This window comes from Rattus norvegicus, chromosome 18, assembly GCF_021556685.1.
Source record: "Rattus norvegicus strain SHRSP/BbbUtx chromosome 18, alternate assembly SHRSP_T2T, whole genome shotgun sequence".
Classification (NCBI taxonomy): domain Eukaryota; kingdom Metazoa; phylum Chordata; class Mammalia; order Rodentia; family Muridae; genus Rattus; species Rattus norvegicus.
In genome coordinates this window covers 47,517,572-47,537,003 of record NC_141551.1, presented here as the reverse complement: position 1 = coordinate 47,537,003, position 19,432 = coordinate 47,517,572, and the positions used below count along the sequence as shown (strand labels likewise).

The following is a 19,432-nucleotide window of genomic DNA, read 5'->3' as shown; positions in this document are numbered from 1 at the left end:
CCTCATGCCTGAGCAGCTGTTGAAATGCAATGGGACGTTTTCACAAGCCGGAAGACCTTGAACTCCAATAAAAAAAAGTCTCCACTCTCCACTCAGAAGAAGGTCAATTCAAATACAAACCACATGAGAAAGCTTACAACTGTGAGGGTAATTAAATATTTACAAAGAAAGAATAAGCCCTGAGCTCTGTGAATATAACACAAGAGACTCAAGTAGGATGATTTTCAATGATTAAAGATGACAAGTGTGAAATTATTCAAATAAAGGGAAGTAATCACCTTAAAGAGACCACAAGCAAGTATATAGTAAAACCGAACTAAGTTTTTGACTTAAAATTATAGTTAATTAATATTAAACACTTAATAGGTTCAGTGGAGGCATTAGGCCAAAGAAAGAAAAAATATTAAATTATGTAATAGAGCTAAAAATTCTGAAAGAGTTAAAGAAGAAAAATAATCTACACTGCAACATAAGTACACAGAGAGAGAGAGAGAGACATATACACACATATACACAAGACAGACACACACACAGAGACACATATACACACACATACACACACTCAGACACATACACATACAAGACAGACACACACACACAGAGACACATATACACACATTCACACACAGAGACACATACACACACAAGACAGATACACACAGAGACACATATACACACATACACACACACAGACACATACACACACAAGACAGACACACACACAAACACACACACAGAGACACATATACACACACACAGACACATACACACACAGACATACACAAACACACACACACATAATACACAAATACACAGGATGGGTGTGCAAAAAAGTAGATACTCATCAAATGGGGCAAACTGATTATTACATGAACTGATTTTTTAAAAAATTTTTCACATACATATTTAAAGGTATCAAATTTCAAATGCATGGCATTCTAGACACTTGCCAATATCCACAGAATATGTACCACAAGCAATGAACTCTACATTGTAGTCAATAATCTATCTACACTGACTAGGCAGTGGCCCAGGCACATAACCACAATACTTATGAAGACCATTGAAATTTTCTGCTCTGCCTAGTAATTCCTAGTAATTCCTAGTAATTCCTGTGACATGATAATCTTACTCAAACATAAAAGTAGTTTCCTAGTTTGGAACTGCACTGCTCTTCAAAGAATCTATGAAAAAAAGTACAGGAAAATAAATCCACCAAAACAAGGTCATTTCTTGGATAGCTAAGCATTTAGCAAGTCCAACACAACACCTTCAGGAAATGCTAAAGACATTGGGAGTCAGCTGGGTGTTATTAGATGGATGCTGATTTGTCTGCAGACTTTCCACTGTTCTGTTAGAGACAATAGGAGGCATTTTTGAAGACTGATATCTAGGGTGCTTTTAGCCATTATTGGAGACATGAGATATTTTTCTTTGCTTCTTCCATTGCTTTCAAACTATAATAAAACCTTGACATTGTCTAAGGTGGCATATTTGGGATTGGCTGATTGAAATTCGTTGTACAGTTTCTCCTTGTAAAGTTTCTCATGATCTTCTTATTGTTTTGAACACATTCAGGACATAGCGTAATATCTTCCTCTCCTGAGTTTGGGAAACGCAGGCTGATAACAGGAAGAGAGACTTCATCCTTTGGGAAATGTCTGGAACCCAGGTCTCAGCAGCATGAATTGCAGGTGAACCAAGGCTTTCCTCTCTGCAGGGAGCTGTGTGCCATGGACAAACACACCACCTGCATTCAAAGTCTGCATCCAAAGACTTGTGGTAGAATGGCTTCTACAGAAGAAAGATAAGGACAGCGATTCACATCCATAGACTGAACATCTCTCATAGTAATTCTTCTCCAGGCCGAAAACTTGGACTCTGGAGCTGAAGCTGCAACTCCTACTCTTTCTACTCTTGCAGCTGTTTTGAGGCCTGGGTCCTCTGGAGACTATCTTGAGTTTCTTAGGACCGGCTTCATTCCGGCCTCAAGAGATGTGTTAGGAATATGCCATTTTTGTTTAGAATATGCATGTCTCTGGAGTCTCAAAAAAAAACCCTTAACTTTTTTGTCATTCATACTGAGCTCCCAGAGTATTCTAGAACACATTATTAATAGGCAGTAGGGTGGAAGGCAGAGAGTTCTCTGGTATGGATTTTCTTTAGGTTTGATTTGCTAAAAAGTGAGTTGAGGGGGTTGGGGATTTAGCTCAGTGGTAGAGCGCTTACCTAGCAAGCGCAAGGCCCTGGGTTCGGTCCCCAGCTCCGAAAAAAAAAAAAGAACCAAAAAAAAAAAAAGAAGTGAGTAGAGAAGGGAACTGGTGACTTAGGATCTATTTCAATGTTTGAAGAAACATTTGATTCCATAGGTTGTACTGTGGTGGGCTCCTCAGTAAATGGAGCAGCTTAAAACCGCAAGTTGGTTTTTGTCATAAGTGACCTGGCTGGACTATGGCATTTTCAGGCAGGTTCGAGAGAAGACAAAGGCAGCAGTGGTATGGATGCCAGCAGCTCACGTTTTAAATATTATATATCATGAGTGACAATCAATAGTAATTGCATTGTGATAACCAATGTGTACAAATGTATTCAACCATCAGAATACCTTGAATACTTAAAATTTTTATGAATACCTATATTCTGTTTGTCGATTAAAATATTTTTACATAAAAAGTACCTTAGCTGGATAAATATCTCAGTGTTTGAGAGCTCTTCTTTCTTTTCTAAAGTACCCAAGTTGGTTCCCAATACCCAGGTCAGGGAGTTCATAGCGTCCTGTAATTCCAACTCCATAGAACCCAACACCCTCTTCTGTCTTTTGTGGCCAGATACTCACAGGGCACACATGCATACACATAAATAAAAATCAAATAAATATTAAAGTATTAAAATCAACTGGGAAGGGTGGTATATACCTTTAGTACCAGCACTTGCGATGTCAAGGGAGAAGAATCTATGTAACTCTGAGGCTAGCTTGTTCTACATAGAGAGCTGGAGACATATCCTGAGACCCTGTCTCAAAAGAATAAGTTAACTAAACAAATAAAATGAAAAAATTTAAAAATCAAGCAAAAATGAGTAAATTGTAAAAGCAAACTGGACAGACACCATTTGAACAGGTAATTGTCAGATTGACTGCACATTTCAAATTATGTAAGACAACTATTAAGGAATGGGAACAGTTGTATATTTAATTTCTCATTCTTTTGGTAAAGGTTTCATTATTCCATGAAAGTATGGTTTTAGAGTTTTTTCTTTTTGAGACCCCACTTGCTAGTCTAACATGAGCTTCCAGTGGGTTCTAAGTGTTTTGCTGCCTCGTTTACAGGCTCAGTACTAGTGATTGCTTACCAAACTGGATGGTTCCAGAGTCCAAACACTTGAAAAAATTTCTTCTCAATGGGAATCTTTACCCATGTAAGACATCATTCTCTTGCATGTACAGGCCAAGGAGATTTCAACAGCTTAGAGATTTGCCTTATGCTTTCAAAATGTCATGTCTGGTCAAAAGCAAAATGTAAACATTTCTTTCTAAATGCCTATATTTAACTGCACATTTCTTAAATCTTGCTTCCTTTGGATCAATATTTTATATATATTTCTTAACATTTAGAAAGACATTTGTACCGTACTTTAATTCAACCCGAAGTTGACTGCAAAGCAGAAGGTCATTAGGTTACACTGTTTTGTCTAGAACTTAATGGGGTCTCCTGCCTCCAAGACCATTAAGGAATAAACATTGAAGCCACTCCATCCATCCCATCCATAGCGAACTACTGCTCTCTATGCTAAGCACCAACTGGACAGACTCTGCCTTTCTTCTACTGCAATTGTTGTCTCGAGAGTGCTAAGTAATGAAATACTTTGGCACTGGTGCTTTCTGAAACAGACACCTGTTTTGTCAGCATGACCACCATTTTAAGATTATTTTATTTTGTCTCTTCTGTGTGGCTAAAGATGAAGACATTTTTAAGAATATAATAATATACAATTCAATTGGAAAAATTACAAATTAGAAGGATGTCACTCATGACTGACTTTAATAAGAGCATATGAAATGTATCTACTAAGGAGAGAGGCTGGCATGTTAGCAGAGTGGCACAGCGGACGCGTGCTGCGTCAATAACCCAGAGGTCAAAAGAGAGAGGCTGGCATATGTTCCAGACTATTCCAGCATTCATTCTGCTTGCAGTTTACTTAAGTGACTTTTACTGTCCTTTGACTTTAGTATGGAATTCATAGAAATTCTCCAAGCAGAATAAGAAAGAGTCCTGTACATTACAAACACAGTGACTAAACACAACCAAGGACAAAGCTCCCACTGTAGGAGAGTGGGCTGCAGAAGCAGCAGTCTAGGGAAAGAGCAAGCAGTAAATTCAATGAAGATTTCCTCCAATTTCAAAATTGATTTTTATAGTGCTTGGCTGAGAGTAGATACTCTTATGACAACACTATAGTGTCAAGTAAATATAGTTTCTTGAATCCAGGAAGCTTTTGGCCTTTAGCCTTGTTCAAATAAAAATGAAGTTACAAACAGAAGCCACTTGCTCCTATGTTCCACCTGAATTAGCAGAAGGCACATGGTTGGCCCTAGCCTGCCAGGAAAGTAGCGTCAACTTTGATAGTCAACAGAGGCCAATTTAGACAATCGCAACGTGTAGCAAGCAGTAGCATATTTCTTGCATTCATGAATATACTTTCTTAATGTATTTCAGCTATAGAAAATGGATAATATGTAGTTTAGTTATGCATATATTACTATAATTTGGAATGTGGCGAGTCTCTCAATGGCTCATCTTGAAAGCTTGGTCTCCAGCTGCTGATACCACCACTAGAGAAAACAAGATCAGGGAAGCAGTTTCAGGGATCAGTGGTTTCATCAGCAGATTACTTTCTCGGTGGATCATAAATTGATGGCACTTGGGGGAGGTGGTAGATATTGTGGTATGGTTGGAAGCAGTAGGTATAAGGAGGCATGCTTTTGAATTCATGTAGTCTTTTCCCTGGATCCTTCTGATTTGTCCTTCTCTTCTCAGAATCCACAAGGTGAGTATGTCTGCCCTATGCCACTCTTCTGTCACTTTTACCATAAAGTTTGGTTTCATCGCAGACCAGCAAATAATGAAGTTAGTATGAATTGAAATGTCCAAAATAGTGAGCTCCAAATAACTCTTACTCTTTAGAATAACTTCTCCTAGATATTAGTCCATATTATAAAATAATTATATACAATCCTGAAATTATAATATGTACATACCTCATTAAGAGCTTTAATTGATATTTCCCTAATAATGTAATGTTAAAAATATTTACCCTTGCTCAGTGTGAGTGAGCTTGGGATGGGGAGCATCCTCATAGAAGCAGGGGGAGGTGGGTGGGAGAGGTGATAGCATTTGAAGTGTAAATACATAAAATATTGAATTAAAAAGCATTAAAAATACTTCCCAAATCATGTTTGAAATTCTTCATATGCTGAATTCATGCTTAAATATTTTGCCCATATTAAAGATTTTATATTATTACTGGCTTTTGAGAGTTGTTCTTGTATATTCTACAGAGAAATTCCTTACCAGACATTTGGTTTACAAATGTTTTCCCAGTCTGCATCTTGTTTTGCATTCTTGTAGCAGTGTTTTCAATGATCCAGATGTTTTGAGTTTTGGCAAAGTTCAGTTTTAAATTGGGCTGATTTTGTCTGATTGATTTTTTCATCTCATGATGGATAATACTTTGCTCCTTTGCATGACTAATAATTTTGTATTGAATTCTAGGATTATAAGGCTTACTTATGCACACATGTGGAATTTGTTTGCATTCTAAGTCTACAAGGGCTTTTTATTAAGCTAGTTAAGAAACCCTATGGGTAATTTAGGGTCTTGGCTTTTAAACTTTGTTATTAGAGGCAAGGAACTGTTTCATCTAGAGATAACTTGACTTAGTTCTGGAGCAGACAAACATGGTTTGCTAAGGTCTGAGGAGTGTGGCACTTACAGAATTCCCCCTTGGTGCACTCTCTGAACTTCAATGTGCTTTACAAACATTATTTGTGTGTTTGTGTGTGTGTGTGGTGTGTGTGTGTGTGTTTTTGTGGTGTGTGGTGTGTGCGTGTGGTGTGTGTTTGTGTGTGTGTGTGGTGTGTGTGTGTGTTTTTGTGGTGTGTGGTGTGTGCGTGTGGTGTGTGTTTGTGTGTGTGTGGTGTGTGTGTGTTTTTGTGGTGTGTGGTGTGTGCGTGTGGTGTGTGTTTGTGTGTGTGTGTGGTGTGTGTGTATGTGTGTTTGTGTGTGTGGTGTGTGCGTGTGGTGTGTGTTTGTGTGTGTGTGTGGTGTGTGTCTGTGTGTGGTGTGTGTGTGTGTGTGTGTGTGTGTGTGTGTGTGTGTGCATGCGCATGTGCTGCGATGTGGAACAGGTTGGAACCACTACTCTAGTTATGTGCTTTCTTGTTGTTTGCATTATTTCCTGTACTGTCATGCTCAGTTTCTGAATTTCTCTGGCTCTTTTTACTTGAAAGTGTGGCTGGCTTGCTTAGAATAGAAATGCAGCCAAAGGGAAATAAAAAAATAAGGCTTTCTGTATTTTGTGAAATCTATCCCTTAAAGGAGATGTTATTGTTAGATGAAAATCCCATCACCATATCTTGATTAACAGACAAGTTTATATAGCTGTAAGGTTAATTACATGCACAATATACATCAATACCTAGCACTTATATTTTTAAACTGAACTTTGTTTTTTTAAAATAAAACTCAGGAAAATTTACTTTTACAACAGCTTTTTTTTAAATATGTAAGTAGATTCTTACAATATACTACAGCTTATGTTTTGTAGCTTTTTCCCAGCAGCAGCATCTGGCCGCCATATCCAAATGAGTGGCCACAGATATCCACATACATACTAGTTCTGCTGCATCTATCTTTCCCATGCATAAGATGTATGTACTATCACTTCCTTTATTCATGTCCACATGGGATAAGAAGTTGGAATGTTGCCTATCTATGAAAGTGTTAGAAGGAGTATCTGATCTCGCTTCATCACTTGGCAATGATGTAAGGACATTGTGAAGAGGATAAGTTCTATAGTTCAATTATTCTATTTCAGAAATGACTTCCGTAAGTGTCTAATTAGATAATCCGACTGCTCAAACAATGCAAAATACCCTTGTACTTCAAGTGACTTTAGTCACAAGGGGAAGATGTTCTTTGAGAAATCAGCACATTGTGTCAGATTTCTCTTACCAAGTAGAATTTTCCCACAGGTTTTTTTAAAGCTATCCTTTTTGCTCAGAATTTAGTCTCATTTCTCTTGTTCATTGATTGAATTTGTTCTTTGACAATTTAATACATGATAGAGTGCATCATTTTTGTTCCTCCTACCTTCCTCCTACCCCTGCTAGTCCCTCATCTTTCCTTGAGAACATTTTCCCACATCCAAGTCTCTTTGTTTGTTTTGTTTTCCTTTTGTTTTTTGTTTTGTGATGGGATTTTACTAGGGCTGAATGTGTGACCATGAGCCCATTTGATGTGTCCACAGGAATCTGGTGTGCTTAGCTGTGGGTTCAAAGTTAAAGACAGTAACTCCCCTCTCTCACAATCTGTCAGTAGCTGATAGTTCAACATTAAGGATTTGGAACCCCACAAGTCCTTCCATCATTCCTGACTGACTACTGACATGGCAATATTTTGCAGATCAATTGCAGATACCAAGAGCTGCTATGAATAAGGGCTCGCAGTGGCTGATGTGGTGCCAGGTGAAATCTCACAGCCTTACTCAGTCTTCTGCCATTCTTTCTGCCTTTCTTTTACAGTGCTCCTATAACTTAGATAGGTAGTATAAATATATCCTTTAGAACTGAACTCTCAAATATTTATTTTTCTATTTCATATACTTGAATATATATCTGTAAGGATATATATCATTATGAATCTTTGATTTTCTTCAATTTGTGATGTTTATATCTTGTGTGCATTATTAGATGAAGGCTTCTGTTTCATTGAAAAATTAAAATATTAATAAAATTATCTTCTGAATATTGTTTTTAATTTGCTCATTGAAGGTATCATTTGAGCTATATTGAACTATTGAAGTCAGTTTGAGAGTATTGATTTATCTTTTATTTTATCCCCTTCTATGTAATCTGATTCACAATTCCCTTTGAGCTATAAATAAATAGATATTGAGTTTTGTGAATTGTACTCACTTTAATTATGTGAAAAAACAATGAATATTGATAGAATAAATGTGAAAAATGACCTAACATTTTTATTCATTCCAAATGACTTTAAACTATTTAATTCAAATTAACCAGACTTACATGAATTTCAAATCTAAAGCTATAGAAAAATGAATGATTGTAAGTAACTATTTGGTCACTTTCACATTAAGAGTACGATTACGTAATAATTATCTTTGGAAGAAAAAATAATGTTTGACAATTTAAGCGAAAATATAATTTTTAAAACACTATTGCAAGGTATTTGACATAAGATGTGTCTTTAATATAAATAATAATAATAATAGTACAGTGGATAAGAAATTGAGCAAATGCTACCAAAATAGGAGCTAGAATGTAATACTGATACAGGAACAAAATAGCCTTTACCTATTAAGTCGTTAAATCCTATGTTAGTCAGTATTCTCTAGTTTAAGAGTACTGATGGGGTGCATATATATTGTAAATACAAAATGACTAGGTCTCATTATGCAGGGCCATTTGTACACTGAGTATGAAGAGGCGGAAGTATGCTAGTGTTTCAGCACAAGTCATGGCTAACTCAACAGTTTCAACGTCATTCTGAAGACCGGACATTTTTTGGAGAGGCACTTCTTTTTATTCTTCTTTTGAAAGTTGAATATTTTTTTAGTTGCTTATTCATTCCTAGAATGGGCTTTTAGTAGGTCTTTTAATTTTCTCCTGTGGCCACTTGATTGCACTCATGCTTGTATGTGTGTGCACATGTATGTCTGTATGTAAGTACATGTTCTCATATTTAAGAATTCCTTACTTTCTGGATAAATAACTTTACAGTTTAGTTGCTATATTTTGCAGCAAATCTTTGGATGATGTTTTACAGAAGCCTTTAAGTTGGAGAAGAGTGTAGAGTCTAGGTAATAGCTGTGCTCCTTCTGTGTAGGGATCATTGCTTTAAATCAGCTTGGTCAGTAAATCCCCACTGCCACATGGAGAAACCTGGCTTTCACAGTTTCCATCCATGTGTTTAATTATTCATTTCTAATTTCCATGAATAGTAGAATTGGAATTATTAATGACCATAGCCATGGGAAATCATTTTATAAACTAAGATGCATTGATTACATGGTGTCAATTCACTCTTTCTAGTTTAAGCTTATTTTTCTCATCATTCTTCCATAATTCCTTTAGGGAATTTCTTTCATATATTTATAATATAGTCGTTCATTTTGTTACAACATAGATTATTTTCTGAGATGCTTTCCCCTTCTAAATAAGTCTTAGTCTTTGCTTATATTGAACTCCAGTCTGTACTACAATGTTGGTTTCTGTATGAGTAAACCTCCTGTGGGCTCAACCAAGAAAAGGGGTCACAAATACCTTGTTTCATTCTGCAATTTTATATGAGGAGATCTTCTCTAGACTTAGAATGGGTTTTGTTTAGCGTAGGGATGAATGTGGCATGGATGCAGGTTTAGACAGCAGTAATGAGGTCAGAAAGTTCAAGGAAGAAGTTCATTGAGCTTGGTGAAGGCTCATAGACATATTTTTAAACAGACTGCTTTAACATGTTAGCCAGTGGCCCAGTAAATGCTATCAATTGTCTAGGGCTGTGAGGGAATATAAACTAAGAAGACATGTTGATGTTGACAATTTCTGAACACAGGGTAGTAGAAAGCACTTGGTTTTCAATGAAAGTATAAGACTAATTATATTTACAATTGTTTACATAAAAATTTAATCCCCTGCTGTCCTGGTTAGTGTTTCCTGTCAACATGACAAAACCAAGAGCCAGTCACCTGGGATGAGGCAAGTCCAGCTGAGGAATTGCCTTAATCAGATAAGCCTGTGGAGACATTTTTGGGACATGATCTTGATTGCTCATTGCTGTAAGAAGGCGCAGACAGTGCCAACATTAGGCAGGTGGGTTGGAGCTGAATCAGGACATTAGCTGAATGTGAGCCAGCACGCAGATTGCTCTGTGATTTCTGCTTCAGTTACTGCTTGAGCTCCTGCACTGTCTTCCCTTGATGATGGGCTGTAAGTTTTCCAGATTGCTTTGGATGGAGTGTGCTATCAGACTATTAAGGCAGACCAGAATACCTTTCCAGAATACCTAGATTATCTGTCACAGAAATGAATGCTTCCTCTGACTTCTTGCTAGTGATTACACTATTACTCCCACATAGTCATGCATCAGTCTTAAAATTCTCAGACATTTTAATACCCATATAGTAGCCAGAGAGGAGCATGGTGGTTACTAGGACCGGGAAAAAGTAAGTTCAGAGAGTTCTTAGTGAGATAGTACACAATAAAAATAAGTTTTATTTAGGTAGGTAAAACAAAATCAAGAACTCTAGTGCACAGCAAAGTGACTATAGCCAATATTAAGACACTGCATTTTTAAACACTGCTAAGATTGTAGAATTTAAAATTAGATAGTTCCACAAGTGATAATCATGTGAAGCCATTTGTTATATAAAAATGTTCCACCCATCCATTATATATGTGTGTATATATTGACCTTAACACACACACTGGTCAGTTTGTCATATGACTGAATAAATGTATTATAGCTTCCATTGTTTTTTCTTTACATTTATGCATGCATATATGCATAATTAGGCATATTTATGTGACATACTGCCATTTTAATGTATTATATATATATATGCAATTTCTTGATCAATTCAGTATGATTAACATTTCTATTAATTTATTATTATTTTTTACTTGGCTGCTTTGAGTTCCTCTCTTTTAGTTATTTAGTTACCATACAATTTAACAGATTCTTTTGAGATTGACACTCCAATGACACATATACACACACACACACATACACACACACATGCACACACATGCACATGCACACATGTATATGCACACATATATGTAAGCACATATTTACACACACATATGAACACATAGACATCGTAGCTGACTGCCACGTGATTACTTATGATACTTCCTACTATTCTTCTTTCCCTTCACCCTTTCGTCCTCTAATAATCACTATTCTGTGTGTCAATTGGCTTGTTTTAAATACTCAACACAGAATTTGTTTTGCATGCTTGTTTAACTTAATGCGCTTACCAGTGTCCTACAATTTAGAATCAACACTTGTACGTTTAGCTCATCAGTTTATTTGAGGAGGGTCTCCCATGCACATTTTAGAGTGAGAAGTAAAATGACAGCATTTTTGTTTAAGTTTTAACAGATCTATTTAAATAAAATAATGAATTTATTTTAGGCTTTGTTTACATGTCCTCTCTACTGGGAGTGCTGTAAGATAGCCCTGTGTCCAGGATAGTTAATGATATATAAAGTCTGTAGTCTGAAAATGGATCCAAACCAGTAACAATTCCTGGAATTATATTTAAAAAAAATCTACCTGATAATATTCTATAAACTCTAAATAGGTTCTGCTTAAGCAACATTGATATACAATCTCAAGTTTCAGTTTTAAAACAAAGAATGTGAGAAGGAGAATTGCAATGATAGCTTAGTGTGTATGCCATGGTTGACTAAAATGCATCTGAAACCAACTGTAACACACCAAGTGCAGGGCACTTTATAATGAACAGGAATTGATGGTCTAATGATTCTAAAGGCATGGAAGGGACAAACTCCTAGCATTGGCTTTCTCACTCTTTCCCATAGCAAAACAACAAAGTGAGAGGAAGGAACTGAAAAGAAGCCAATTACCTGTTGAATCTAATCCCTAATCCCATGATTGCAGCACTAATCCAATTTTGGGTGCAAGTCCTTATTACCCTGACACCTTCAACTAAGTCCCATTTCCATCCTTTGTCATGAGGAGTTGAGTTTCTAATGCATGGACCTTGGTGAGCATGTTTATGCCACAGCATCCCTTTTATCACTTGTTGATTCCACCCTGTTCTTGTTTTGGTCTTGCTGGAACATGAAGCAATAGTGCTGGCAGCAAGTCTGTTAAACACTTCAGAGCAGCCTGTTCTTTAGAGTTTCTCTTCAAATACAGAAGTAGAAACTTGGACTCTGTGACTATTTTTCTGCTTCAACTGCTGCTATTATTCTGCTTCCTTTCTCTCTCACCGTCAGGGCACTCTCTTCACTTTTTTTTCTTTTGAGACCATCTATGTATTACTGAGAATGAGTGTCAGTCACTTTTTTTTTTGTGGAGCGTCTACTTTATTATTTTTTCTAATGAAGGTTCGCTCAGTTCTCTGAGACTCCTCAGCTGCGTTCCTATTAAAATCTGCTTCATCTTGGATAATTTTCTTCAATTATTTTACATAATTACTTTTCAAAAAATCCCAAGTTAAATAGTATCCCTTGACCCTATTGTGGTTTTACAGAAGCAGGTGAATGATTTATCTGGACCCATGATTGTGCTTCAGATATTAATTTCGATACAAGCTTCTTCAATACATGTCTATGAAAATAAAGTAATGTTAGTGAATGCTGTCCTTTTTTTTAAATCCCCAAGACAACAGTGTTTTCAAATTTACCATAAAAAATGGGGATGAGAACAAGGATTTAGATTTTCTGTTTTGAAAGGGACAGTTTTGTAAAGGAGAGCAGGGGGAGACTAGATTTCAATTTGGGAATATTTAGAGGCAATTTCCTTTGGGTTTTAATCTTTAAACATGGTCTAGGGCTATTTGCTAGGTGCCTCGCTAGAGAGTGAAGGGTACATATGATATAAGAACAAGCAAAATGTTTTGCTCTGCGGCTTAGCTTAATCCCTACATAATTTAAATTCCTTTGTAAACACACCAAAACACTACCAGAAATATTCCTAAAATAATTGATTCAAACTACAGCAGTATCCATCTGTTTTGGTCTTGCTAAAGTATGATTGCAAATGCGAGTGTCATTAAATTTGAAAATACTTTGACAGCACACTTTTAAAATGTTGAATTTTATTGATCATTCGTTTTCTTGGACACTGATCAAAGTCTCTAGATACTAGCTTATAATCCAGATCTTGTTTCCCTTCTTGCTGATTTTCTTTTGGGTATAGAGTTCAGTTGGGGCCATTTGTGTTCTTTACGTGACTCTAAGCTTCAATTGATCAGACTTACATGCTGCTCATTTTTGAGAATAGTAAATGTTAAACCAAATAGGTGGACTAGATTTGATATGCTCCTCAACTAAAAACGCTCTCTCTGATGTAGACCAAAGATGTGGCAAATACAGGCACATCACGAACACTTGAGGCCAAACCTGTAAGTTCCAGGCACAGCTTGGTATGTGCAGATATGAGATAACTGTAAGCTTTAGCTTCAGGCATATTGGACCACTTGCAAGAAATCTAAACATATTATCTTTGGTACCTGTGGAGGAAGCCCATTTTTCTCATTCTGTTTCATGCTTCTCTGGCATCAGAGAATATTTAGGCAAAATTAACAAGGTTTTTAGAAATGAATGGCAGATGCCTGTAGACTGTGGTTTTAGGAATATAAACAAGATGCCCCTATATCTTCCATCGTATGACATACAACTTTATGACCATTTTAGTTAACTGTCTAAAATGCACACATTTTGACTAACTTAGTTTTAAACTTACCCTACATCTGGAATTTTAAACATCCTGAACATTGTTAAGCCTCACTGAGTCCATCATTGGAAGGTAATAAACGTAGTTTGGATAGTGTAGCTTTTGAGCATAATGTGAACCAACCTGTATGAAATGTTAAAGACCATTGTTAGTTCTGGCTTTTGTAAGAATTACTACCTCATAGTCATCACTGTGGTTATATCACTGCCATCACCATGATTAGGCCTTTATAAATTCTAATACCTTTGAGGGTGCTTAGTCTTCCTGAGTGACAGGGAAGAGAAAGAGAATTGTTAATGGTGCAAAAACCTGAAGCTCAAAGTAATTAATTGCAGCCAGTTAGGGGAAATGCTTTCCTATAGTCGTTGTACCTTCTGCTCCTCTAGCAATTGCTTTAGAACAAAAAGTTACATTGATACATACTTGTCTGCTGTAGTGTGTTTGTGTGTGGGGAAGTGTTGAGCATGCTGGTGTCACTGAGAGAGACATCAGTCTGTAGAGTATTGTAAACTCTTTGTATTGAAGTCTCAGCATATTTTTTTAAAGCAGTTGTAACCTCTGGCTAAGACACTGCCGTCCCATCAATCATCCACAGTCATAACTCCTTCATCTGTTATGTATCATTCCTTCCTTAATTAGTATTACCAATTATCTGTGACTTATTTCTTCAATGTGTTATTATCATAAGAATGATGTCTACATCAAGGGTAACCAGGATGTGCCTCTCCACTTTGTTCTCATAAGACTCTTCTGTTGCCCTTGACTGAATGTCAGCTTCGCTCCAAACTCATTTTACATTCGTTCATAAACCTATAAGCTGACTGAAACCCTCGCTCCATGCAGGGTAATATAGTTTTGCAGCCAAGTGTGTAAATAGTGCATCTGAAGAGTTGAAATCCCATTTCATGCCATTTTAAGAAAAACAACAGTGAAGTCAGCTTCAAAAAAAATAATTTATACTTACATTATAAATTATGAAAAGTTGGGGACAAGGAGAAATCTGTCATCTATTCCATGTTTAGAAGCTATTCTTGGTTATTTTTATAGAGAGTAGAATTTAGTGGCTAGTGTCTGGGTGTTAGATTTCGTTCTTTTGTAGCCAAAGTTTTTTTTAATTAGATTTAGATTTAGGGGATCATTCTGTCTCCAGGTTCTCCTCATGGGCAGAACATAGAAAATTATGTTTACAAATAAAGAAATGTGCTTAAGTTTAGAAACTCACATGCATATTTATATTTGATAATATTTTTCCATAAATAGTACAGTCTCACTCTCTCCTCCTTTATTATTAACTTGTCTTGCTCAAAGCACCTTGGCTTTTGTGTTCTTGATTCTGTTTATTAGGTCAGTCCCTGAATGTGCCAGTCACCTATCATGACTGTTGCGTTCTCCCCGAATCCTTTCCTCCTCAGGCTACAGCACTGACCCCAACCCCCATCTCCATTATACAGGACACCACCAACAGCGAGTACTTGTGACTCAGTCACTCCCTTTACTTCAGGTACAGGACCTCACCTGGATCAAACTTGTAATTCCTCAATTGAACTTTTGATTGCATTGATGGTTACTTACGAACACTTTCGGCTAGTGAGATGGGTCAATGAGAGGGTAAAGGTGCTTCCTCCAAATCTGATGACCTGAGCTTGATATTCTGGAAAGATAAACTACTTTCTCCAGGTTGTTCTCTAACTTCTATAGTTACAGTGGAGTGCATTTATGAGTACACACACACACACACGCACACACACACACACACACACACACACTCTCTCTCTCTCTCTCACACACACACACGCACACACACACACACACTCTCTCTCTCTCTCTCTCACACACACACACACACACACTCACACACCCACACACACACTGAAATACCCCCCAGAGATTTTTTATTTCATATTTGTTTCTTGCATCATTATTTATAACTTCTTTGAGAAACACTGCTGCAGAATTGAAGTTTAGTTCCTGCAGCAATAACTCGGTTGATTCCTGCACAGAATGGCATTGTAGTCAATTTCGTGTCATCCACATTCCTTGTTCTTTGCAAGCATTCTCAATGTGACTGATGGAGAACAATTGTATGAGTTGCTATGAAAATTATTAGTCAGTTGTCAGTATGTAAGCAGTGTGTTGTACTTTTAAAATAATTTCAATAGGTCTTTTTTTATTTTTGAGGCAGAATGAATAAATGACTCATGATGACCTTGAACTTCATCTCCCTCTGTCATTGTCTCACAAGTGTTGAGATAAAAACTGTGGACTAATATTCAAATCATAGTTTCTTTTAAAAATATTAGAAATAATTCATTAAAGTGAAAGTACTAGCTGGGCATAGTGGGGCACATGCGGAGGCAGAGGCAGAGGCAGAGGCAGAGGCAGAGGCAGAGGCAGAGGCAGAGGCAGAGGCAGAGGCAGAGGCAGAGGCAGAGGCAGAGGCAGAGGCAGAGGCAGAGGCAGAGGCAGAGGCAGAGGCAGAGGCAGAGGCAGTGATGCAGAAGATCTCTGAGTTCAATGTCAGCCAGTCTACATAATGAGTTCTAGAGCAGTCAGGTCTACACAGAGAAGCTTTCCCAAAATCACACATAAAACCCCAAACAACAACAACCAAAAGGAAGTACTTTGGAAATTCTTTAAATATATTGAGAACTCTTAATAATGTTGATAAACACTTTCTTAATTATTCTTGTAGTTAGAATTATTAATTGATATCATAATCCCTTTTCTTATCTTTTCTACAAAATTCATACAGAAAAGTTTCTGTTAACTCAGCCATGAAGCCAGGGAGGAAACTCAGGAGTGATTTGCACTGTCATAATGACTCCTCCCCTAAAATGACGTAATTTTCTCAGAGCTTAATTTAACAATATGGTATCTTAGAGTAGGCCAGTGGCTGAAGTTACTCAATTTCACTGAGTTTTCTTTGTGCTGTTAGAGGTTTTGCAAAGTCAAAATATTAACTTTCTGGGTTTGGGGTGATAATAATCTTGGAAAAAATTGGTGCACAGAGAGACACCATATTTTATCCCAACTGACCTGAATCAGTCATGTTAGAATCGTATGTGCTATACCAATCACATTTACTACTTCAGTTGGAACATCTACTGCTCCCATGTGGCCAGTAACATACATGGGGTCACACAGATTAAAAAAACTAAACAAAATAGAACAAAACAACAATAACAACAACAACAACAACAACAACAACACCCCCCCAAACTGGGTAGAACTGCATTCAGTAGAAAATAAACACTCATTAGGAAACATTCATTGATTTTGGCAGCTCTGATGCACTTTTATGGTCATTTCCACAGGTCTGGTAGAATCCACTTGTGACAGTTTTTCTTTGTGTGAAGTATTTTAGCTATGAATTAAATATCTCCAGCTACTGCCTTTGTTGTTGGATCTCTATTTCCTCTTTAGTTATTGGTAGCCTTACTTTTTTTTTCTCCATTTGATGAGCATTAACCTAAAGGCAATGACAATATCATCTTAAGGGCTTTCAGTCCTAAAATCAGAGGCTAGTCTTATTTCACATAAAATAACTATTTTTGACATCTTGTCTTCAGTATACACTAGAATCCCCAAGAAGTAGGCTCCAATGGTCTTGTGAGTAGGTTGAGGGCAAGCAGGTAAAGAGCAAGAGCTTCCTTCTTCCACATCATTATACAGGCTTCCAGCAGAAGATATGGCCCAGGTTAAAGGTGTATCTCCCTGTTTCATGATTTTGAGGAGAGGGTATTCTTATTTCAAATTTAGAAAAAAAATCTCATTAGTGTGCCCTCCATTTTTAGATTTTAGTTAATTAAGAGAAAAGCTGATAACCAGGAATAACTATCACATTTGTGTTTTTCATGTTAATATTTTGCATTTAATTATACTATCATTCATCATTTGTATTAGATTTCACATTTGTATTTATTAGGCTCTGATTTTATATTTTTAATACATTTATATTCATATTTGTTATGCTTTGGTATTGTGATCATTCCCTTATGTTTAAAAGCTCATTTTTGTTTCCTCAGTTATTTGTTTCATAATTTTCTTTATATTTACTGCTTATATTTTTCTTTTTCTTAAACTTTTAGCTTCATCTCAAGTGCTCAATGAAGTATTTCAATGAATTGTTTATACTTTCCATTGTGACATGTTCTCTGTCCTGATGATTTAATAGTAAGTGGCTTTTGTGGCATGGTATTTGGTCACATTGTGAAACCCTAGGCTATGTTATTTAGTGAAAAAAGCTGTTTCTAATTGTGGTGTGACTCAGCCCTTACATACCTTTTTTTTTTTTTTTAGCCTGAGTATTTCTTATTTACATTTCAAATGTTATTCCCTTTCCCGGTTTCCAGGTCAACATCCCCCTAGCCCCTCTCCCTCCCCTTCTTTCTGGGTGTTCCCCTCCCCACCCTCCCCCCATTGCCGCCCTCCCCCCACCAGTCTAGTTCACTGGGGGTTCAGTCTTGGCAGGACCCAGGGCTTCTCCTTCCACTGGTGCTCTTACTAGGATATTCATTGCTCCCTATGAGGTCAGAGTCCAGGGTCAGTCCATGTATAGTCTTTAGGTAGTGGCTTAGTCCCTGGAAGCTCTGGTTGCTTGGCATTGTTGTACATATGGGGTCTCGAGCCCCTTCAAGCTCTTCGAGTCCTTTCTCTGATTCCTTCAACGGGAGTCCCGTTCTCAGTTCAGTGGTTTCCTGCTGGCATTCGCCTCTGTATTCCTCACATACCTTTAATTCCAAACAATAAAAGTAAAGTTAGTTTATAGAAGAAAGCAACCATTTTAAAAGTGATGTCTAATTGAGTGTCAGGTAAAGTAACAAATCAGAGAAGGATTTTATAGAATAGGATTTGCCCAACCCTCATGAAAAGAGAAAGAAAAGGGAAGCTGCTTAGGTGCAGAGCAATGGAGGAAAGCGGCAGTTTTCCTGGGACAGTTGTAAAGAGGCAGGTTGCAGAGAGATAATAAGCTAGACATAGATAAAGGCAGAACGAGCCAGAGAATGAGAAGGAGCCAGAAGATAGAAAAGATCTCCAGGTTTTAGACCGAGCAGAACAATTCAGGAGAAGTTTGGAGAGACAGATTAAGTCAGAGCATGGAGAGGACTTTTGAGCCAGAAGATCTGAGTTGAAAAGCCAGCCGGAATTAAAAATAACTAGTAAGGGGTGAGCTTAGTAAGCAGTTAGTCTGAGATGCTGCAAATACTCAAGGCCTAGATTAGATTGTGCAGAGGCTAGAAGTTTCCAGGACTAGGCCCAGTTAGCAGAGGCAGTAAGCCTGGGAGATAACAATTACATCAGGTGACTAAAAGATCGTTTTACAGGGTTTCCGGGTTTTCAGACACACGAGAACTTGACATGTTCCTTGCCTTATTTATCTTTCTACTGAAAATCAAACATGAAAGATTTGGAGTAGAAAAATTACTTACTGGCTAAGAGTGCTTGCGTCATCTGAAGAGGACTCAGGTTCAGCTACCTGCATCCACGTGATGGCCCACAATCATCTCTAACTCCAGGTTCAGGGAGATCCAGTGTCCTCTTCTAGCTCCTCCAAGCACTAGATATTCACTTAGTAAACTTACATACATGTAGGCAAAACACTAAACCCTAATTAAAGTAGGTTTCAAAACACATTCAAACACGTTAAATAAAATTAAATAAAGCTTTAAAAATCATGGGCAAAAGTCATGCTGAGACTTTTTTTT

General features: G+C 37.2%; 1 pseudogene; it reads right to left on the bottom strand.

The window, feature by feature from the left end:
• Window positions 1–1,480: 1,480 nt before the first annotated feature.
• On the bottom strand, window positions 1,481–2,110 carry Dppa2l-ps2 (developmental pluripotency-associated 2 like, pseudogene 2; annotated as a pseudogene).
• Window positions 2,111–19,432: the final 17,322 nt, after the last annotated feature.